A 25861-nucleotide genomic window follows, 5' to 3' on the forward strand; every position below is an offset into this window, starting at 1 on the left:
AAACCAACTACATCTGTATCTACTGTACGTATAGACACCTTTTGCTACTCTTGCTTTGGGTACCTGGTTAGATCCCAGCTCGCGCCGGGTGGACATTGTGGTTGACAAACACTGTGCTTGTTGGATTTCTCGCGGTTCTCCCGTTTCCTCCAACTTTTTTATTCCACCATTTCATTCATTTTTCATAATAACCGCCTCCTTTAGCACCGGCATAACCAAGAGATATAAAACTGAAAGATTTAATTATATTTCAATTTACTAATCTTCTGTAAATCATCTAAAACTATTGTTCTCGAACAATGGTTCGCGAATTGTTCAATCACTCTAGCAATTTCAGGACGAGCTAAAATCCAACGATGACATACCTGAGTTTTCAGTAACTGCTCCCAGCTTTTTTCTGTTCATGGCAGTGATCTAGAGCCAATCCTGAGATTTTTTCCTTGTTTTACGCAAGAAAAATTTGTAGCTATAAATCCTAAATGAATGGTTGATTACATACTATGAAGGATAGTCTTATCCCCAACATGAACCGAGAGCCATCTGAAATAATGAGTGTGGTAAACGTAAACATCCAGGGATGCAATTCTTTATGTATTTCTATATATACAACTGAAAGTTACCTTCAAGTAACAACCTGACACAACTACTTCCAGTGATAGTGTTTCGAACGAGAAATCGAAATGGCCTTTTTCTTACTTCTTTAACTGTTGCATACTATAGTCATTGTAACCCTCACGAAGAAAGAAAATTCTATGGTAGCAACTATGACCCCATGAGCTAGGCGAGTTCTAGTGACATGACTAGCTTTAATTGACGAATCAGTATTCTCCGATCTTACGATATCAACTTCCACTACAGCTGTCGTCCATGCGCTGGCCCTTACGCATTCTGAAAGTTCCTTTAAGGTAACCATCGCAATGTGGAGACCGTCAAGCACGACTACGTTATGATCTCCTCGATAGTTATCTGACTATATCTGCTGAAATGTCTTTGCACTGGCTTACAGGGGTTAGTCAACAGTGAGGACTGCAATTTGTCATGGAGTTAGGTAATGAATAGTTGCTTTCATAACGGCAATACAATGACGTAATTATAGCCACTGAGTGCGCAATTTAAACAGAAAGAGGTAATGGAGCATTCAGTGCTGTAGGAGGGGAACACTTCCTTATATGCTAGCATAATAAGCAGATCATGAGATCCATAAGCTTTGCGTATTTCCTGTTTCTGGGCAGCGTCTATTACAACCTAGAGTCAATTAAAATTCTTCATCTTTATTTCTCTCCAAAGCCACGAGATTTTCTGGATTAAGAGGTATGCAGACGGGAGTTTGTTTTGAATTGGTTGGCCATTAATGATGCTGGTGGAACACACGTGTATACCTGTGACAGGAGAAAGTACTAGAACTTCTGCTTGATGATGTTCAATAGTTAATAATTGCTCCACCACGATCATTCCCTCTGAATTCATTTTGAATAAGAGAGACGACTGTACCATGGAATGAATTACAATATGTAGTAAGACTAGGGTTGGGGTCGAGTATGCAGCAGCGCAGTTTTGGGTGACACACAACTCCTTCAAAATTATAGTTTTCACAAAGGTACGGTGATCACTGCAAATCAATTGCATGGGTCAAAGAGTGGCACAAGCGATTCTGAGAAGGACAGGTGCCGTTAGCCTGTGATGCACAGTTTGGGACTCCTCATTGCATTATCAATGATATCGTCTAGCTGATCGATGCATTCGTTACCCAGGACGACAGTGATAGCCGTAGCTGCCGAGGTAAACTTGAGCATCGGAAGTGCGAACGCCGTCATGACGGTAAAACTAAACTGGTGCAAATGATTGCCAAAGTTTTCAACCACAAAAAGAAACATGTTCAATGATCCACTGCCTTAACCGTCTGCAGTGTTATTTTAGGGAAGGGTATGAGTTCCTGGCACGAGTGGTTGGTAGAGATGAATATTGGTGTCATCATTTCCAATCAGAAAAGAAACGACAAAGTTTCTACCGGGAGCATCAAGGATCTTCACCACCAAAAATCCAAGACCATCCACACCACTGCAGAAAAAGTTATATTGACGATCTTCTTTGACCAAGACGGCCCCTTTCTGATAGGCACATGCAGCATGTGACAACATCAAATTTTCTAGTGTTACCCGCATACTTGACCATCATTTTCCAAAAGGTCAAATGGAAACGACCGGACAAGTGACCCATGGAGTCATTTTGCTGTATGACAATGCCCAACCTCATTGGGCAACACAGTCAAGGCAGTCTTGCAGAAATTCAAGGGAGAGGTTCTCGGTCACCGTCCATACAGTCCAGACCTTTGTCCTTGTGATTAGGCCTTTTTGTATTCCTTGAAAAGGCTATGAGGGGGAAACGATTCACCTCGCATGGCGATGTCCAGCAGTAAGTTTGGAACTGGCTTACAACGCAGCCCAGAAAATTCGACGAAAGAGCGACTGACTACCATGTGTCGCAGTTGGACAAGTGCCTCAGCAGCCAGGGCAAATATCTCTAACGTGCAGGTAAGCGTTTTTGTTCCTCGCCTCCGGCTCATTTTTTTGAACGCTCCTTATACAGTTGAAGTGGAGTTTCGCGTTCAAAGTGTTTCGGACACATTTTATAACCTTCCCCGTTCTTTCCTGTTTAACACAATTGGAAACTAAAAGCTACCATATAGATGTAGTGAGTGAGTTGATCTCATTCGTACGGTCTTCTTTGCTAGTTCCATTCAAGAACATTATAACCAAAGAAAGTAGTGATGGTGAAGCAGCATTCGTCTGACAATTTGGATGAAACGAATCGTCAAAGGGTAAGCTTAATATTCAATATTTCCTTTCGAGAGATGTGAGCTACTGTAGCTAAATGATTGCTATCGTTGTCATAGTTTCATACCTTTGCAAGAGTGATTCCAATATCTTCTTCAACTCTAAGTAAAACATCCCTACCTTGTGAATATAATTTTAGACTGGGGGAAACCAAGTAGTTTGCTTTTCATTCTAGTTGTATGGACAGGGTTTTCCACCGATACAGCCATTTGCTGCAGGCAGATCTTATATACTTCACCTAGATCAACCAGCTTAAATACATGAGCTGCAGTCTCCGCATTTCTATATTCGATGAACGCAGAAAGCTATTCAAAGGCAATTACATGTAAACGAGCTCCATCAGCATTTTCAAAATTGGGAGTAAAATGTCTTTTTTCTTCTTTAGATACAAAAAACTGCGACTATTTTTTGGCTTCCATTGCTATAATATCCCCAGCAGCAAGTTTTGTCTTGAGTTCTGCATCTTGTAATGTGCATTTACGAACAATTTCATTTGAATGTCTTGCTGATGCTGAAAGTAAGTCTTCAGCACCAGAACTTTCATTACAGAAAGAGCACAGAGATTTCGTTAGGTTAGATTCCCAATCAGGTGAACATGTACGTAAAACAGACGCGAATGACTGTTTTTCAATAGGATAGTATCTTTGTCTCACGTCAGAGTGTGGTCTTGATGTACTTGTCCATACATGTTTTATACCATTTGGCACTGCTCACACTCAATGTGCTCTCAATGCGATCTCCATTATCTAGTGTATTAATAAGGTCTTCTATGTTTCCCAGGTCTCGAAATTCATACAGATTACTTGCGAAAGAGATACAACATATCATGCACCTGCAGGTTTCCTGGTGGAATTCGTGGACACTGCTGAACTTCACGGCTATCTGTCTAACAAAATGCATATAAGTCCCAGTTGGTTATTGAGGGTTTTGGCTGCTTACGAAAAGCAAGGGTTGATGTGTCAACAAAAAAATGACACTTTGACACTGTAGTAGATTTTTTGTACCAGAATATTAACACACAAATTAGTACTTCAGATTGTTTTGTACTTTCACAATACACGAAAAACAGATTATCATGAAACTCTGTGACGAAACAGTTTGACTGGATGTTGTTTGTTTGTAACGATAAGCTGTCCAGGGATCCGTCGCTGACACTTGTAGACATCTGAATATCCGAAAATACCTTAATAAAACAATTACACAGCTTCACATCTAAATTAAACTGTCAATAGAAACACAATGTTTAGGAAAGGACATGTATTGGATCTTCAAAGTTCACTTCCCCCCCCCCAAAAAAAAAACTGGTGACATCGGCAAGACAAAGATATTTAAATATGAATAGCAAACATTGTTTAATTTATAAAAATGAAACGCCGTAGAAAGAAAATAGCATATCAAAATTGACTCACAACTTCATACAAGTAACAAATAGGGCAAAAATAAGTATATTATTAATATTTTGAGAACATTACTATTAACCCTACTGCTCTGTTCGGGTCTTTTGGACCCGAAATGTATTTTGATTTTCCATAAAATTTATTATGTTTTTCGTAATGTGGATCAGGGTTGTGACTTTGTTTTCTTATATTTCAAATAATTGTTGAGAATCACAGACTTTTAGTATTAACTGCTTTCGAAATGATCCTATATATTACTAGTGTACTAGTCGGGTATACGATCTGAAGAAGTTTTTTGTACTGTAGAAGTGAATTTTCAACTGCTGTCTTATATTTCTCGTCAAACATGTGCGTCTACATTTTTCCCTCACTGTACGAATAACTATGTGCCGTTTAAAGGAAAACATAGTATAAACATTGTTTTTTTTATCAAGAGAGTGATTAGGTGAGAGTTCGTTTTTTGATATATTTTACTTCTGATTTCTTTGCAATTTATGAACAATAACATAGCAAAATACGGTGTAAAAATCTGGACTGTAAGTGATTGTAAAATATTTTATATACTCGAGAACCCGGTGCACAGCCTGAGAGAAGCCAAGGTATACGTGTTGTAAGTGATGTTGTTTACGAAATAACAGAGCACAATATTCCTTATGATAATTTTTCCACCTCATTCACTTTAGGACAGCATCTTGTTGGAAAGAAAATACCTATGCTATGGACTATAAAGAAAATCAAACAAGAATTTCCGAAGATGTTCGCCAAACAAAGAAGTGCATTCATCGTCGTTTTAATTTGGAAACAACACAACCGTTGTAAATTATATATCCCGAAGAAATATAAGAATATTATGCTCATGAGTACTATTTATACGGAAAAAGAAAACAGCTACTGGGTTAACAAAAAAAACAACATAATATGGGATTATATAATTCAATCAAAGAAGCAATATGTACTTGTGAACACATACACATGTAAACGCAAAACCAACACTTAGTCCATGATATTGTTTTATAATATGATCCATGTATCAACTTACGATGTATTTATTTTGTAGACTTCGATCAATCCAAGGTGTCAAAAAGGGAAGTTCTTCAAAAAATTTATTTCATAGAACTTAAAAAATCAATCACTTTTCCAGAGAGACAATCTAAGTAATATATGCCGAGAAGTGACGTGTCTCGAAATATTGTAACAAGAGCACAAAAAGTAGTGAATCAGAAGCTACAGTGGTTACACCCGAAACAGACATTCTTGTAAAGATTAAAGCTGCAAATACTGTCCATCATCTAACGACAACAAGACAACTTTGTTGTGCTTTATTTGCAAGAAACACATCTTTAAATTTCATGCTGCTTATTACTGCCCACGCTGTAAATAAAGAGTGTCGTGTTCGCGTCTAACGGTTACAAAATTATTTTATGTAAGCTTGTTAGTACTAAATCTACCAACAACTTTTATGCTTGTCATAAGTGTTATATTTTCTTCATTAAATACCAATCTGGTAAATACTAAAAACTTTAAAGCAAGCAGGATCATATGAATATGTACATATGCATAGTAATAAGCTTATTACCATAACTAATCTTATTTTAGATGAATATAACTGATGTTCCAAGTTACAATACAGTAAACCATTATAAAATGTTCAATATTTGTATCTAAATAAGAAACTTCTATATTCTGGTTTCATTAAGAGAATATACATATGATGATGATGATATGTTCTGCCCAAGGAAAGATCTTGACTGGGAGGCCCCTGTGCAACGTGAACCCACGGTGTTTCGCTATTGCGTTCCATGGAATGATGATGTCTTAGGAACAGGACCTACAACTTATAGTAGGATCCTAACCAGTTATTTCCCGAACGGTAATCGAACTCGAGATCCCTTGATTACAAAGTAACGAGTGTAACCACCCATCCACCTGGGACAGTATGTACATGTAATGCATTGTAAAAAATTTAAAAAGAATTAAAATATTTTTCTAGTACTATACTATTAAATAACCCAGTAATTCTTTAAAACCCTGGCCGTTTTCTAATACAATTTAATTGTGGGTTATGTTGACCCGAACAATATATGTGTATAATAGATGGGAACAGAGCAGCATGGTTGAAATGACATATCACATGCTATGCTTTCCATTTAAGAAAGTTGAGGATGATTCAACGTGGCGAATGTCATTGCCATGTATCCTCAAAAACTTTTTCTGACTCTTGTTAACCAAATACATTGCTTATTTTGTTATATTTGGCAGTATTTTATATTTATTAAAAAGTTTCAATACCTTTTGGACAACTATGTAGTGTGCCAACGTCAACAGAAAAAGCACAAAACCTTTGCACATGTTAAACCTTGTGGCACATAAAATTCATAATTGTTCACCAAACTCGCCCTACTAATAGATACTTTCGTGATTTCGGTGACAGTATTCAGCAGTATATTTAAAAGTATATGTAATAGAAAATTTTATAATATACTGTTACATTAAGATACTTAATTCTAAGTATATATATGTATTTTAGACCATAAACTATCCATAAGCGAGGCTGTTAGATACATTTTGATACCAGTCTTTTGTGATTCAACAATTTGCCTTCATCCAACGATATAACGTGCTTGGTTGTGACGCGTTTGTTCTATGGTAATTGTTTATGATGGTTGACATGTATATTCCTTTCCATAAGCATTGCTAACGGGGTGTTACGAATGAAATAATATTTTTGTATATATGGCATGCTGTATATATGAATGCCTGTATGAAATTATATTTATGTGTAAATGTCAATGCATTTTGGGGACGGGCAATGGTTTGTGTTACTCCCTTGAGGATGCCCAGTGTTCAAATAAGATTGATTTTATTAGTGTTTAGTAAGGGAAAACATAAGAAATAAATTATTTCCGATTTTTTATTTCCTCTGACGCATAACTCATTTAGATTTTCAGGACTTACATACGAAATAGTTCTAGGAGTATAGCAGTTCAAATCACATACTACTAAAAGTAAAATATCATAATAGTAAATGATATTTATTTGTTAATTTCCAGTAATAAAAGTGATATATTTTAAAGAGTAGTATTTATATAATGGTTTAATTTAGGAACAAACTAATATGTTCGTCGTTAAAATCATACAAGTATATTTAAGTTATAGTTTATCTACTTAATGATTTTGAACACGTGTATTTTTTTTAAATTGTACTCGGTTCTCTTGAAATACTCAACAAGAAATTAATTATAAATATTTTTGTTTTGTTTTAAGTTTGGTGGATAATATTATGTTTCGAAACATGTTGTTTGCCCGTCATCATAAATCATGGATGGCACTGCCACCTTTGTGCCATTATTATTATACCTCTCCTTTCTAAAGTAGTATTGTTAAAATGTGAAATGTATGTTTTCTGTCCACATATATGCCGTCATCTTTTATTCTGATATTTTAGTAAATGACCGCTCAAAATTTATGAAATTGTAAATAGTTTTAATAATTTATAATAAGTTAGTTCATATGTAATGAATTATTACTTGAAAGCAATTCGTTTTTTTTACTTATTCTGTTATTAAATTGTTTGAGTCCAAACATGCACAGCATCTGTAGTTCAATATTAATATATTAATAAAACACACTTGCTTAGAGCAACCTCAGATTTGTCCTTTTCCATAGAAACGACATAGTGAATTTACACAAGAAAAGTAGTTTTTGAATAGAATTATCATAAATCTGAATTCCCCTGCCATGGATTCATTCCAGTATCGTAAAATAGTAAAATTATAAACAAATAAGAAAATGCAGTCACATTGTGCTATATTTCTCTCTTAGATCTTGTGAAGAACTGCTTGGCTATTGCTCGATCAATGGTAATGCTCATGATTGTTGCCGTTACGCTAAACCTACTACAGTAGGTGAATACAACTGCTTCACTACAAACTCTTATCAAATAAGGTAATTTTTAACTATATGTCTTGGTAATTACACATTAAGAGTATGAAAACTTCAAATACATAATTATCTTTTGATAGACCATACAACCTATGTTTAGTACAGCCAGTAATACTACGACGATTTTACATAAAATATTGAATCTAATTCAGAAAAGTATGTTATTATTATAGTCCTTAGAATTATGTGTGAAGTGAGTAAGTAGACAATACAATCATGTGGACATATTTTGTAGAAAATCGAAAAAATTAGGTCTACGATTCGTTTTCAACTTAAAATGAAAGCAAACTATACTTAAGAGTTCATACATAAGCAGATATGAGTAGGAGAAATTTCCTTCTGCAAGTTTGACCTTGGGCGACCGTTAGAACTGGCTTTTACTATGCGTATGTAACCATAGGCGGGTATTGGGCAGTGACGCTAAGTGGTAGGAACCCCGTGGGAAATTTTGCACACTGCGAACGTTCCCTGTGCACTGAGTGCTTAGTTGCTATGTAGTATACCAATGTTCATGCTCTTGGACGGCAACCGGATGTATAAACAAGATGAAGCATGTTTTTTTTTCTCTTCTTCTCGTCGTGTATTGGCTTGGGTAGTTATTTTTTACCCTCGCTCAACCGGCGAAGAGCGTAAGTGTCCATGGGAAAGGGATTTGCTACCACTCTGTCCTTTCATCGAAAAAGTCGTAGTTGCTAAGGTGAATATCCTATTTCAGGATTTTTAATGAAAACGTAGAATGACAATTCGTATATTCATGTGTCCCCATAGATATTAAATGGCCTTGAGTTCCACAACGAACAGCAGCAGCAAAGATATTCAGCCTTGGTCCTATTCTACTTTAGACGCTTGTATAAACAAGATGAAATATGACTTAGTCAGGTCTTGTATGAATAGTTCCTTATTTAAAAAAAAAACAATCTTTAAGTTTTACGTCCCACGTTCATGCCGGTTAGGCTAAAGTAGACGGTGGTGATAAGAAATGAATGAAATGGTGGAATGAAGAATGTGTGAGGACGCGGGAAAACCCCGAGAAAACCCATGAGCACGGTGTTTGTCCACCACAACGTCTACACGGCGCGGGAGGAGAACAAACCAGAGACCACAAGCACCTGCGGTTAACTCTCTACCACTGAGTCACCGCGCCCTCATCGTTATTTAGTATTCCATCCAGCGTACGCTATGAACTGAAGCCGAGATATTCAATTATGGAAGCTTCCCATAGCATTTCATAATGTTTGACGACGTAGGATAAGAATTCGTCTATTCAAGCTCACAGTGGCCTTGTGTTCCAGGTGAAAGTTGTTATTTGAAGAACTACATCATCGAAAACCATAACATATGATGCTGCCACTACTGAGGCCGTGATGAGATTTTTTCTAAACACATGTCCATAAAAAAGTTAATGTTGCTATGAGTAATGTTAAAAGTCACTATGCGATGCTGTGACTAATATTTCATAGTCACTTTTTGATTGAATGACATGGGAAAAGTAGTCAGTGCATACACTGAATTGTAATTGAACCCAGGAAAAAGTATGCACCTTTGACATGAGAAACTCAGATGACTATATGCTAGGATCTATTCTGGCATTTATCTGATTGAAATAAAGAAAATTCGTTCATTATTATAGCTTTGGTATTGAAATAAAATAATAATCCTTAAGAAATGTTGTAGCAGAGAGAGAGAGAGAGAGAGTGAGAGAGAGAAATGAATTGATATTTTAAGGTGGAACTCGAACTCAAGTAATAATGCACTCTCATCGAGAATCGAACCCGAGCCCCCATGTAAGTACTAAAGCACATGCCCAACCAGAATAGTCCTGTATTTCGCCCGTGACTTTGCGAGAAATGATTTACAGTTTACGATGGAACCGTTGTGAGTAGAAGAACAATAGAAGTGATAAAATAATTTGTTTTAGTTAACATAAGAGATGCATGTTCCTTTAACCGTCATAACTGCTTTCTAAAAATAACAAAACATAAAAATAAATAATAAAGAGTAACTATCACTTTTCGGGAAATGGATTTACAGTTTATGATAGAACCCGAACTATCATAATGTGCTCACAACGAGAAACAAGCAAGGACCAGTGTTATTTATGACGAAGAAGATAAACCATCGAAAGGTTGTGTGATGAGAACCGTTGTGTGACGAATTAATCTTTGCGTAAGAGACAGCTCACTTTAACGTACACAAAACCATCCGGAACTAGATTTATGAATATATATATATATATATATATATATATATATATATATATATATATATATATATATATATATATACAGGGTGTTTTAGATAAAACGTCCAGTGCTTATAAATCCGAAACGGCTGAGAATAAAAAGATGAAACAAACAAAAACTGAGATAGGAAAATGTCATAGGCCGCATCACATGGTGTTGTTGTGGTGACCCCCAGGGCCCTCTTTCAAGGGGCCCAGGAGCCAACTTCAAATTTTCAAATAGGAACATGTACTGAATCATACATCATTCAATAGTACTTGAAAAACGAAACAACTTTTGTAGGAAACAATTTTCGATTTAGGCAACCGTTTTTAAATGGCCGCAAAAAGTGGGTCTTATATCAGATAAAACGTCCAGTGCTTATAAATCCGAAACGGCGGAGAATAAAAAGATGAAACAAAAACTGAGATAGGAAAATGTCATAGGTCGCATCACATGGTGTTGTTGTGGTGACCCCCAGGGCCTTCTTTCAAGGGGCCCAGGAGCCAACTTCAAATTTTCAAATAGGAACATGTATTGAATCATACATCATTCAATAGTACTTGAAAAACGAAACAACTTTTGTAGGAAACAATTTTCGATTTAGGCAACCGTTTTTAAATGGCCGCAAAAAGGGGGTCTTATATCAGATAAAACGTCCAGTGCTTATAAATCCGAAATGGCTGCGAATAAAAAGATGAAACAAAAACTGAGAGGGGAAAATGTCATAGGGCGCATCACATGGTGTTGTTTTGGTGACCTCCAGGACCCTGCTTCAAGGGGGCCGAGGGGCCAACTTCAAATTTTCAAATGGGAACACGTATTGAATCATACCTCGTTAAATAGTACTTGAAAAACGAAACAACTTTTGTAGGAAACAATTTTCGATTTGGGCCACCGTTTTCAAAATGGCCGCAAAAAGTGGGTCCTGTATCAGATAAAACGTCCAGTGCTTATAGGCCTAAATCAGAAACGGCTGAGAATAGAGAGGTGAAACAAAAACTGAGATAGAAACGATGATAAAGCATATCAAGTGATGTTGTTGTGGTGACAATCAGGAAACTCCGTGAAATGAACCCAGGTGGCAATTTCAAACTGATACAGGACTTTTTGTGGCCATTTTGAAAACGGTGCTCCAAATCGAAAATTGTTTCCTACAAAAGTTGTTTCGTATTTCAAGGACTATTGAATGAGGTATGATTCAATACATGTTCCCGTTTGAAAACTTGAAGTTGGCCCCTGGGCCCCCTTGAAGGAGGGCCCTGGGGGTCACCACGACAACACCATGTGATGCGCCCTATGACATTTTCCTACCTCAGTTTTTGTTTCATCTTTTTATTCTCAGTCGTTTCGGATTTATAAGCACTGGACGTTTTATCTGAAACACCCTGTATATATATATAGGATAATGATAATAACGGCTGAAGATTAATTTATCTGGACTTACCATGCACGACCTTCAATTTAAAGAATTGGTATCGTCTTCTTAGTAAGTGTATGGGACATGTATAAACAAAATGAAACATGGTTTTAGTCTTCTTGTTCCTTTTCTTACCCCGTCCATTACTGCAAAGGTATATGTATGCATAGTGACAGTAGTCTCTGTTGATCAGCTACTGGAGTAATGTGACTATGTAAATTATGTGTTATATTATAATATTGACTTACTTGTATTAATTGGAAGTATTTGTTTTCATAGATTTCGGGCATAATTCAACATAGAAACGTAGGCAAAATTTCATTTAAACAGATTATTAGAAAAATACGAATTGTGGGAGATTAAGAATGAAACTGCGACCGAGTTCTGTATCTGAAAGCATACCATTCGAGTAAGTGACAGAATTGCCATATATTAGGGCATGTAAATATTTCGACCCACACTATAATCAGTATTTTTCATGGGAGTTGTGTTTAAAAAATTCGAGCATTGACTTGTTTCAATAAAACAACGTCCTGAACAATTAAGTGATGCTTGATTTTTTACACGATCGAAAGAGATCAGACTATATGCTTGTATTGTGGTGATGTTTTAAAAGATTGGACAGATAGCGATGATCCATGGAAGAAACATGTGAAATGTTTTTCCAATTGTTCTTTTCTTCACTTCAGCAAAGGAGATGTGTTTATTAGACGAATAGTGGAATATTACACTGATATACAAGTATTTCTTAGTGTATATCTTCTAAAGATATCAAAAAACGTGTATTTATGCAAATAATTCACGTATGTGCTATTATGTATATCTATCAGGATTTTTCTTGATAATGATGCATTATTATCGTATTTACAAATTTGAAATATATCTTTAACATATAAAAGAATGAACATTAATGTATATAGACGTAACATGCACGATCTTGAATTTACTTGTTTATAGGACATGTATAAACAAGATGAAACATGATTATTTCCTCTTCCTCCACAGCTTTGTGTATGCACAGACATCTGTACGCATAGTGTCGTTATTGTGTTTTTATGAGTTACTGGAGTAGCAAGACTTTGAGTGTTTGTACACCAACTATGGATACTAAGAAAGAATACTTTTTAAATGTTGAATATGGTCTTAATTCAATGAAAGCAAAATTAATTTGTATAGGACTGGATAGTGACACATTTGAGCGACTGATTCGTATTGGTAGAAGAACTTGTGTTGGGAATGAAGTTAAAATTGGCAGAATTGGAAAAAATTGTACATTTGTTCCCTCTTGTATCGGATTATTTAAATTCTCAAGTAGAAATTACATTTATATATTCTCTTGGACGGAATAACGAACTGGCGGTGCGGAAACTAACAAGTGAAAATTAAGGATTTAGAGAAGGAAGGGCACTTCATGATCCTCTAAACACTGCGTACTTAAATTCAAGTGATTGAAAACAGTACTGTTTATTCAACATTTTGTGAAAACAGTAAAGCTTGCAGTGTTGTGCTACGTGAATATTCTGACTTGGGTTAAGATATTATTCGTAATCACGTACAATGGCAGTGTCTTACATGTAGAGAACCTTTTGGAATTCATACATGTGTTGATAAACAAAGTATTATTAATAGAATAAACATCATTTTTCTAAGTGTGTCTCTTGATAATAATAACAACAAAATGTGATTATTGATGATGAAAGATTAAAATTGGAAATGACGCTACTTTGCAAACAAAAACTCATAGATTCAATTAGGGATGAATTATTTGATGTATAAACACAAGCATTTTCGGGGAAAACCGATACACAACCTTTGGAGGATATCGATGAGGTGGACTTCTGTTCATAAAGAAGAGCAAGGAAAATATTTTTTTTCATTTATAGTGAGCAGTATAGTAATAAATTTAGTGCATTTAATAACAATAATAATAAATATATAGTGAAATTGAAATATTTTATTTACAGATAAATTTGTATTTTGTGTTCGTTTAATACATTTAAATATGATACGGTTTTATATTAAAGCACTAATGTATGTATCCTCCCGATAATTGTCTGCTGAAACTTGTATCGAATGGAAACAATACGAGGATACAGTATGAGATAATGATTAATCACAATAGTAAAACACGCTGTACACAATAATCGAAATTAGATTATAAAAATATTTTTTAGAAATCAAAACAGATAATACTTTTAAAACTATTAAATGCCACGAGAAACTTCTTCTTTTTTCTGATAAGGAATCTATGAATACAAAGTTCTCTAATAGTAAAGGTGAACCCTCTACCACTGAGCTAATGAAACGAAATGAAACTTCTAAATTATTATACCGGAGGAGAAATTTTTTCTTCTTTATAATAAATTCTCGAATAAAAGAGAAGAGAAGGGAATCATAGCCAATATGAGCACGCTATCGCGAAACTACCATGTCATCATTCTTTCATATTTATTTTCGTACGTACATTATGAACTGACAGAAACGAAGACAGGTATCTCACTTTATTTCGCTTTACACAATAATCGAACTAAAATGGAAAATTTTATTTTTAGGAAATCAAATGAGACACTTTTAAAACTTTTGACTGTGACCAAAAACTTCCTTTTTCCTGAGGAGGAATCCTTTTCTTTTTTCCAAGAGACTGGAATAGAGTTTTTTAATGGCAAACATGAATACTCTATCTCTGAACAAAAAAACGAGACGAGACTATGAAAGGAGACGAGAAACTTCTTTTTTCTTGAATTGGAACCTACGAGTAAAAAGAGAAAAGAAGAGAATTACAGTTTTATATTGGAAACATTGAGCACTCTACCACTGATCTAACATGCCTTCAAACCATTAAACTCATTTTCATATAAGGAAGAAAGTTTTTTTTATAAACGTAAAGCGAGAAGGAACGAAGGTGAGCACTCCACCAATTAGCTAACGTGTCCCTTACACATACTGTATGTGCTTTGTGAGTTCAAACTAAAGAAGATACTTTGTTCTTATAAACTTAAAGACATAATGAAGAACCATCTCCAACAGCAAAGGGGATCACTCAACCAATGAGCTAATGAGGTACCAATGATCTAATGAGGTACAAATTAATTCATTCAACAGTAACAGTTCTTTTCATAAAACAAAACGAGATGAAAAAACTGAATAACCTTCTCATTGTACTTTGTTTTACACTATAATCTAACTAAGCTGGAAATATTCAGAATTCAAATGAGACGATAAAGCTTCTCTTCTCTTGATTACGAATAATACTTTCTTTTTCTTACGTATTCGTAGAGAATCGATCTCCTGATCACAGATAACAATTAGTTTTTAAAGGTATGGGAGCACTAATGGAAACCCTACAAACACGATGCTGTTTATCGCAAATTTACATGGCTAAGGATCGAAGCAATAACCCCACAGAACAATGGAAAGCACTCTACCACTGAACTACCTTGCTTCCAACACATCTTAACATTAAGTCATACTACCACTGAACTACCTCGCTTCCAACACATCTTAACATTAAGTCATATTAAAAATTTTGCTATCTTCAAACTGGAATACAAACAGTTTTTCGGACGTATTATTTTATTCTGTATATAGTTATACCTTAGAATGTACAGTGCAATAACTTTGATCTTACAAGGTAAATTTGAGTAAATCTATTTTCTAAGTACTTTTTGTTGTTAGTTGCCTTAACCTCACCATTGGAGTGATGAAATGCTGAATAGATGCTAAAGATTTCACATCATCTGGCCATTTTATTCTTGCTTGCAGTGGTGGTATTGAGCCTGCTCACATCAGTTCACTGGAACTAAATGTTAAAATTCTTCCAGTACGCAGGACAACTAAATTGTACTTGATGTTGGAATAATTTTAACAATATTAGTCTGAATCCAATCCGTACTTATCTTAAGAAATATTAACAAGCAATATCGTTAACAATATATTGCTTGATAATGGGTAAGACATGCACTGGTAGGATTCATATTAGTATTGTTAAATTATTCGAGTATATTTTATTTTGTTTTCCGAATATTCGCTCTGAAAAATTATTAAAACAATTCCTTGAATAGAACTACTTCGTGGCTAGATAAAAAAATGAAATGAAATCTTTTGTTTTAAGTCTCATGGTTATGTCGGCGAGGCTAAAGGAGACGGTGATGCTGAGAAATGAATGAAATGGTGGAATGAAGAAAGTGGGAGGAAACAGGAAAACCCTGAGAAAACCCACGAACACGTTGTTTGTCCACCACAACATGACGCGAGCTGGAATCAAACCAGGAACCCCAAGCACCGGAGGGAAAAACTCTACCATTGAGCCACCGCACTTCCCTCATGGTTAGATTACGCACCTTATTGAAGGGAAACTGGTTTCGAATCCGTGCGGTGGCAGCTCATTTGGTTCTAATTCACGTCTAATGAACCGTGGTTTCAGGAAAGAGGGGAAACCTATTTAAAAGCATTGCTCATATTTTGTTATCGTCATCTTTTTATGTCATCCAATGCTTCAGCAACAGCTTTCCTTATGTCATCACGGCGTGGCACAAGGTAGAGCTGCAAAGTGGTATTAGTGCAAATTAAACAAAACATAATTTATAATGATGTGCTTGCAAAAGAATTTATGACGTATCTACACTTTTATTCCACTTCCAAACGAAATTAGTTCATGAAAACCAGGATGAATAAATACTAATTAAATACTAAATACAAATTAAATACTAATTAATTATGAAATTTGTCATAATCAAAGTAGATATGAGTTATGTGACATCCAATTGCTTGAAGCACGTAGATATCAAACGAAAGTGGTACAAATAAGATTTGAAGAGTTAATATTCGAAACATTTTCTGAGAAGATCATGCGAGAAGAAAAATCAATATTTTTAGTTCGACTACTTTAATATAAGGAACGTAACGCACCGCAAAATATGAATATTAGGTATCGTTCAGATATCCGTGTGGTTGACATAGGGTAGATGACGTGAAAGAAAGCTTTTAACATTTTTCGTTCGAGTGACCCATCGCGTCCCTGGATCCCCAAGGTTGAGCCTACAGTTTATTGTGAAAGTTATGCCCTAGATCTATCGTGATCAAACAAGAATCTTTTAGCTCTATATTAGTATGCCAATTACTTGTAAATAAATAGACACTTGATCGAAATTAATATAGTTCATTACTAAAAAGGAGATATGGCTTCATACCAGTAACTTTAACGAGATTTGAGTAGTAGGCATGACGGAAGTCAGAATCTAATCAGTATTTACGAAATTCGAAGAAAATAACCATATTTAATGCCAGCTGCCTTCTTTGAGATTTCCTCTTACGTGATGAGGAATAATTTTAAAAAGCACCTAATTTTCAGCCTGCTGTTGATTAGGAATCTCAAAGCCTAATCCGCCGTAAACAATTTAACTTCGAGGAATAAAATAATTCAAACATATGGATAAAAGTGAGTGTGCAAATGTGAAATATCTAATTTATCTGTGAATGTACGATACATTGAGTATGATACAAATATCCCATTTTAGTAGGATCAGTCCTTCTTCAAGAGAATTTGGAGAAGGCAACATCAAAATGTTAAGGGCTACACTGGGACGCTATTTCCTAAAACAACGTTCACGAAAGTAACATATGTTCGCATTTATAATTTATCTTAGTTCCGGTTACTTTGTCCCAACCCCACCCGCGAAGTGTATCTGGAAGCATAGGCGCCGGAACCTGGGGGCTCAGTCCCCTTCAGCCCCCCAATGTTTCCGATAAGGGAGCTGAGACCCCAATGTTTCAGTTCAGTTTTCGTCGTTTTCACCTTTGTTGAATTAAAGATAAAGTAAACGACCAAAACAGCTAATCCTTATCTTAATCAAATTTGGAAAACAATTCAGTTGGTATTCGATTATGGAAAATCCAAGTTTTGGATACTCGACGCAAGAACAAACAATAATAAAAGAACATAATGCCAGCTTCAGCAAATGTTAAAAGCAGAGGCAAAATGGGATGCTAATTGATTTCTATATCACTAATTACAAATTTTAAATTTTTCAAAATTTCAGAACTGAAAATAGAAAACAAATAACTTGTTATAATGCAATAAGTGTTTTACATGTTGATTTTCTACTATTCATAACATCATAGGAAACAACAAGCAAATTTTTTTTCAGACATTTAGCTCCAGTGTTATACATTATGCACAAAGACTGGAACCGTTTCTGCAAAATATCGAACACTATTCTAGTTTTCCTTTTAAGTAGTTGACCCACAGCATCTTGATGTAGCAAAGTTGAAATCATTTCTACAACTTGTTGAATTAAGTACTATCAAAATAGTCCAGAAGTTCTAGCTCTTACTCTTGTATTCCTGATGCACATCTGCTATGGGAAGAAATGCCAATCTGTTCATTTTCTGGCATAATAGACGAAATTTTCATTGCTCTTGTACTATGAATCCAATCTCTTGGACCTTTCTCCACGGTGAGTGAGTCAGGTGAAAAAAGCAATGCTGTACACGAGTTGAGTTTCCGAAAGTTGCTTTTACAGTTTGCATTTCCGCTATCTCGAAATCCATAACCACAGTTACAGGGCCCGGCTATTCACTAAATTCACTGCACTGATGCAGCACCGCACGAAACAGTTCTTTATAAGAATTTTGTGTCTTGCTCTACATTAGGGCATACACCTAGTAAAGGAAGTCTCGCCTCAAATAAGTTATAGAGCCTGGGTGACTTTTTTAGAGGAGCCATTGAAAAATTGCCGTCCACCATCCATGTTTCACTTCTCAATAGTTCCATAAGGCTATATTTAAATGAAACTGTTAGAAATATTTGTGTTTTTCTTCCTTTATATAAATTTCTTTTCTTCACACACACACACACACACACACACACACACACACACACACATATATATATATATATATATATATATATATATATATATATATATATATATATATATATATATAATAACAACAATTTGCCAATGTTTAATCAGAGTTGAAATGTAACATTCTTCTTTCAATAGCTCCTAAAAAGATCACTCTTTTCACATGACTCAGTTAACGTGTAGGAATGTCGAAGAGTTTGCGCTCGGAGAACGGTACAAGAACGATGGAAATTTTCGTCTAGTTTGCGGGAAAATTAACGGATTGGCATATCTTCCCACATTTATTTTGCAATTTTCTGTTCTGAAATTTTGATATTGGCAAAACTTAATATTTGTAAATAGTGATATATAAACCCACTAGTTCCCCACGTTGCCTTTGCTTTTAACATTTGCTGAAACTGGCACTATTTTCTTGTACTGGTGCTTGCTCCTGAGTTCAACACTAACCGAATTGTTTTCCAAGTTTGATTAAAATAATGTAAGCTGTTTAGGTCATTTACTTTGCCTCTACTTAGATCAAGAAATGTGAAAAATAACCATGACAAAATTTCCTATATGATATGCATTTCTGCGATAGAATTACTGGAAACTTTTATCTCTTATTTCAAATACGATATCTAAAATATAATAATAATAATAATAATAATAATAATAATAATAATAATAATGGTAATATTTTGGTGACAAAATTACCGGTGACGAAATTACCGTGACGAACTTTCCGGTGACAAAATTACCGCCGGCCGTCGGACATAAGCTCACCGGTCAAAGGCTCACCGGACATAAGCTCACCGGTAGTCTTATATTACAGGGGCGGACAAAAGCTAACCGATAGCAAACATAAGCTCCCTTCAGGGACTTTTAATAAAATTCACCGAATATTGAAATTTAGGCGTTGGCTACATCCTAAGCGGAAAATGGAGCTAGTATCTTATATCACTTATCAGGTGTAAAGAAAAAAAAGACATTGGGGGGTTGCGTTGTATTAAACGTGGACAGACCTTAAAGGACTTGTAACAAAATACTGTGTATATTAAAATCTAGACATTGACTACAACTGAAATAGGCCTAATAATTCAGTAGAAAGCAGAGCTACTAATGTTGCATAGCAGTTATCAGACATCAGAATAAAATAGGGATGTTGCAAGTTTAATATGTTAAGTATGGCAGAAAGTAGGCGTAATTTTTACCCTGGAAATTTTGGAAACAATTTTTTCTTATATGTCGGACAATTCATCACTGCATTAAAATATTTTCTTGATTAGGCATGCTTTCGTACATAATAGAATCTTGTTACTTAACGGGATTCGTGATTCTGGTTTGTGACTTGTTTGTTTTGTTTACGAATTCATCATACTCAGATGTATTTAGGCCTTGCTTCTTAGTGCTGTCGTAGTTTTTGCAGCCTAACACTCAAAGAAATCTCTTTCATATTTAATAACACAAAGGTTTTTCTTTTGGCTAATAAGTTGTTGTTTTGTTCTTAATAAATAAAATAAGAAAGAGATTCATTTGATGAGCATTGGTCTGCAAGTATAATAACAGCCTTAAAACTTGAACTCTGCAACATTCTCAATATTTTATTCTGATGTCTATATAACTCCTATATGACGTTAGTTATATAGCCTACTATCTATTGAGAAGGTAGGCCTACTAGTAGTCAAAGCCCAGATTTAAATATCTGGAGCATTTTATTAGAAGTTCCTCAAAGTCAACTCACGTTTAACACATTAAACCCTGCAACATCCTTATTATTTTATTCTGATATCTGACAACTAATATATAGCATTAGTAGCTCTATTTTCTACTGAATTAGGCCTACTACTAGTCAAAGCCTAGATTTTAATACCTCTTCATACCCATCATACGTTTTTCTAAAGGGGGAGAGCAGTAGCTCAGTGGTAGAGCTTTCACTTCTGGTGCTTGGGTCCTGGGTTCCATACCAGTCCCCGCCAAGTAAACAAGGTGGTGGACATCTACCTTGTGCGTGGGTATCCTCGGGGTTCTCCCACTTTCTTCATTCCACCATTTCATTCGTTATTCATCCGTCTTCTTGAGCCTAACCGGCAGAATCGTGAGACGTAAAACTTAAAAGATTTCATTTCATTTCTTTCTAAAGGAAAATGAAATATTTCTGAGTTAATTTCAGCCATAGTAAAAAAAACAAGGAGAGACCCTTTCACCAAAATGTCATTTATCAATATTTATGTGCTAATAATTTCCTGCACCGAAACTTTCAGCATAGGAGAGGGGGTTGGATTACTTTCTTCAGCAAAAGGAAGTAGTACTCTTTTGTTTGTCCAAATCCGTTTTCAACGTATATTTTAATATTCAGAATCTACTAGATATTAACATTCAAAATTTGGTTTTCATTTTTGTCATATTTTCTGTTTGCCATTTTTCAGTTGCATTTTTTAAATTTTATTCAGGTTTATTTTTCTTTGCAATTAAATTAGTTAACCTATAAATGTATTTAGTTATCATTATTGTATTCTTTATTGTATTAATTATCTTATAATATAATTATATTATTAGTGGTGAGCTTATGTTCGGGGAGCTTTTGTCCGCTTTTGCAAAGGTTAGCTTATGCCCGGTGAGCTTATATCCAGTGAGCTTATGTCCGCGACCCTTTGATATTCTTTCTTGTCTTGGTGAACCCGAGGGCGTGCGATCGCAGTGCAAAATGGCCATCTATTATATATATATATATATATATTACGCGATGTTTTATCGCGATGGATTCCCTAATTAAACAATATATTAGGGTTTACCTTTTATAAGGTAATTTCGTGTTATATTACGCATACATGCAAAATATATATTTTATAAGAACGTAAACACGCAATAATGCGTTACGAGTTCCCTACTAGAACATTAACCCTGCCAACTTTACGACAAAGTCATGAAGTGATGTTTTCATATTATAATATAATTTAGAATGTCTAACCGTGACAACGGAGAAACCAAAAGAGACAGAGAAACGAAACTTCGCACGAAGCAACTAGAGAAAGGAAGGCACCTGCATGTATATTGAAGAACATCACCACATCAACTGTGTAACCAACCCAAGAGAAAGTTATGTTTTTTGTAAATCGAATGACCTAAATTTTATATTATCATTGGAGGAAACAATGAAAATAAAGACTGAAGAGATGGAAAACGCAGATCAATGTAGCAAACTTTCCGAGATATAACGTGAAACATGTGTTAAATGCAAATGCCATTGGCACACAGGTAGTGAAGTACTAACGTTTGTAAACCATAAATTAAATATTGACAAGAAATACTTACGCTGTTTCCAAGTCTAGAATGATAAGTTGAACACTTGATAAGAACAGAATGATAAGGAGGTCAATTGTGCATTATTCTAGAAAGTTCTGTCGCTTTTTCACCCAATAACTTCAAGCATTGATATATTCCCTACGGCTTAACTGAAAGATCAAAAATATTCCCTATCAGAACCGATGTCCTGCAAACGTTTTGAAAGTCCATGGAATCCATCGCGATAAAACTTGCTGGGTCGTGACGCGAAGAAGATATCAAATGCACTTTACACCTCTAAAGGACTTCCTTTAAGCTGATTGTCCAAGGAATGAAGCAAGTTATAATCAGACGGTAAAATATCCGAGGAGTGTGGCAAATACAATAGTGTTTCCCATCCAAGGCGTCGAATATTGTCCTCAGTCATACTAGCTACGTAAGACTTAGCGTTGTCTTGTAACAGGAGGACGCCTTTGCGATTAAAAAGTGCTGGCTTTAGAAATATGAGATTTTCTTGTATACTTCAAAAACTGCTGAAGTACACAGTTAAATTGATGCAGTTAGCGGTTCTCGATGCATGATGCCGCGGCAGGCAACTAAACACAGGAGCGCATTCTTCTGGTACAGTGCTGGTTTCAAAACCGGTTTATGGAGTTCTAACCAATGAGAACGTTGGCATGGAACTTTATGCAGGACACATTTCTCATCACATGTCAACACCCTGTCTAGAAATGTCTCCTTCATCAAACGAGACATAAAAAAGACACAATGTCTTCTCGCGCTGCATGGACTGGAGTCAAATCATATGTGACCCGTTTTTCGTCACCGTGCCCAAACTTGTTAAACTACCACTGCATTGTCCGCGTAGCCACGATAACCTCACCAAGGGCATGGGATATCTTTCGCCTCACTGCATTTTCGTTTGACCTCAGTATGAGCTCGTAGTGCATACATATCCTTATAACATTCTGCGAAGGTCCCATGTTCACTCTGTACTTGAACTGCCCCAACCAGTTGGTACTTAGGATAAACCCAGAGCAACAACTGACCTTTGTCGTATCTTTATTCGCATTCAACTCAGGGTATGAGAGTCAGAACTTTGTTTATTACCATTATACATACATATATATATATATATATAGTGATTTTAATTTTCTAATGTCTTTTGCTTAAAATATTAGAGTTAGTTTGAACTTTCACAAGAATGTCAGTACGGTTGAAGCTTACTTCTACAGGACTAAAGTACCAAAACCAAGATGCATGCCACATTACTGAGGTGGCACGAGAAGACCTGGGTATAGAAATGGGTTTAAATATCAAAATCATGAATAACTTTAATTTCACACATTCCTGTGTGGTAAGTGCTGTCAAGCGTCCATATTGTGAAGACTCTATTAACTCAATGAGTACAGTGAACTTTATAGAGATCATTTATATTTTTAACTATTTTTACACTATTACTATTCAGCGTCATCATATGTATTTGTTTGTTATTACTTTATTAGATCTTGTTATATTGTAATTTTATGAGCGATTTTTTCTTATTTTTTGTTTCATTGAAGTGTCCTCTCTTTTTCTGCTTTCTTATGGCAATGTCTTTATCAAAACGTTATTATTAAGAAGATTTTGCTAAACTTTGGTAAGATTTTATCTTGATCATTGAAATTTTCGTTGGAGAGATGAATAGCTTTGTTCCTGACTATTCGTACTTCCAACCACGCAGTCATATCTCTACGCAATGTTTGAGTATTGACTATTATGTTTCTTCAGTGATCATTAGCGTCCTCTTAAGGATCTTGTTTCGTAAAAAAACTGAAATTTAACTTTTATGTGGTGAAAAGATTTGTACGATTTTTTACACATTTAAGAACTAGTTTTACATTGAGAGAGAACGAGTAATCTTTTCTTCTCTTAAAAACATACTAGGTCCCTACCTTGTTTCCTTTTCCTAGGGTGTGTGGTCTCGTTCTCTAATGTTTCATTTACATACCTGCAGGATTGCGAGATGTAGTATACACTGTGCTCTTAAGAATGTAAATTTTTGCCGCGGCATAACGTCTCAAAAGTAGTTTCTCATTTTGCTTGAAACATTTCATTAGCTGATGTGTCTTCTTTACTTGACCCAAATATTTTTTTTCTCTATTTCGTAATATAGTACCCGGAAGTTCCTAATATCAGAAGCTTGTCAGAGATAGAACGTGTACTGTAGTATTACCCAACGGGTGTGGTTAGACAGTTGGACATGTGAGTCGCATGTCAAAAAAGAAGATATTTAAAAGCAGACAAGAAAACAAAAAAAAAACGAAAATTCTTCTGATTGACGTATGTATACCTAGCTATATACCTAGCTACATATGTATACCTATCCTACAGATATTTCTAGTAGCATGACCCAATAATCCTTATATACGTTTTTGTGAAAGTCTGCTGCCTGTACGTGCACTTACACCCACACAGATATCTTACTGTGATTGAAACTCTTGAATGCAAGGCAACTGCGGGTAGCAACATCAGGTTACTGTAAGTAAGAATATAGAAAAGTGTCCTTCAAGATTTTGAGTTTTCTCAGAAATACGAGAAACGGTGTGGGGGTGAAAATCGTCGTGATATATCATTTCATAATGCAGAATTTCTCCACTGATTTTGGATTTCACAACGCAAGATCATTCAGTATTTGCAAATACACATCTACAGTATTTATTTCATCTGGTTCCAAAATTTCCACCGCAATATCTTTTGGTCCTATGATTTTGTAAACGGATCATGTTTTTTCGATTTTTTTTTTTGAGAACCAGAGTGCTGCAACTGATTTCACTTCCAAATGGGGTACGATATCCACATTTCAACCCCTGTCCTTATGTGTGGTAAGAAATCACCTTGTCCTACACAATAGGCCGGAAATCACATACAGCTATGAGCCCTTGCTCTTTGTGAGCGTCCTTCAGAATTTTAGGCTAGCAGTTTGCACACGGTTTATGATGGTCCAGCTTGTCAGTGAAAATTCGTTGCACTGATTTCTCAGGTGATTCTGAAAACTCTCTCGTAAGTTTATTTATTGTGAACAGGCTACTTGATCGAAATTTCTACTTAATTTATTCAACGTATTCCGTTTGAAAACTAGGTGTTCGAGTACTTGCATCGCATGAACGTTTGAGTGGATTCCAGAAAGTTATTACACCAGTACAGAATACTAAGACATGTTTCTCCACACGCTGAAATCCATTGCAGTTTCAAAACATCCGTAAAAAATCGGCCTTTTCTGTCATGCATCTGGCTTTTACTAATAATTTAAAATTTTTTAAAAAATAAACGAGCTAACACTAACAGTGCCAAACTTTAATATAACCTAATAAGCTGTTTGATTTAGAAAAGATGAGTTTAATTTAACCCTAAAATTATATCTACCTAATTCGCTCTCTCTTTCTTTCTTTCTTTCTCTCTCTCTCTCTCTCTCTCTCTCTCTCTCTCTCTGTCACTCTCGACAATATTGCGCAAATGTAGTTTAAGAGTCAATGCTCTAAATACTTTTTTGTAGTGCTAACATGCAAACGAGAGGACGCTTATTTACCACTGCGAGAGTTTCTAGCACATTGGTGTGATACAGATGGTCTTTAAAGATAAAGTAAGGTTATGTATTTATGTTTAAATCTAAGTTATAATTATTATAACTGTGTCAATCATCATATCTTAATTACAATTGGTTACACTACTATTATTACTATTGTTATTATTATTATTATTATTATTATTATTATTATTATTATTATTATTATTATTATTATTATTATTATTATTATTATTATTATTATTATATTATCATCTTATTATTCAGAGAGACTCTCATACCAGGAGTAACAATGAACGAAAATTCAGACCTCGAAATAATTACTTCGTCACGTATGTTGCCTACACAAATGCA

Source organism: Thermobia domestica, chromosome 18 (assembly GCF_964235325.1).
Source record: "Thermobia domestica chromosome 18, izTheDome1.hap1.1, whole genome shotgun sequence".
Lineage (NCBI taxonomy): Eukaryota > Metazoa > Arthropoda > Insecta > Zygentoma > Lepismatidae > Thermobia > Thermobia domestica.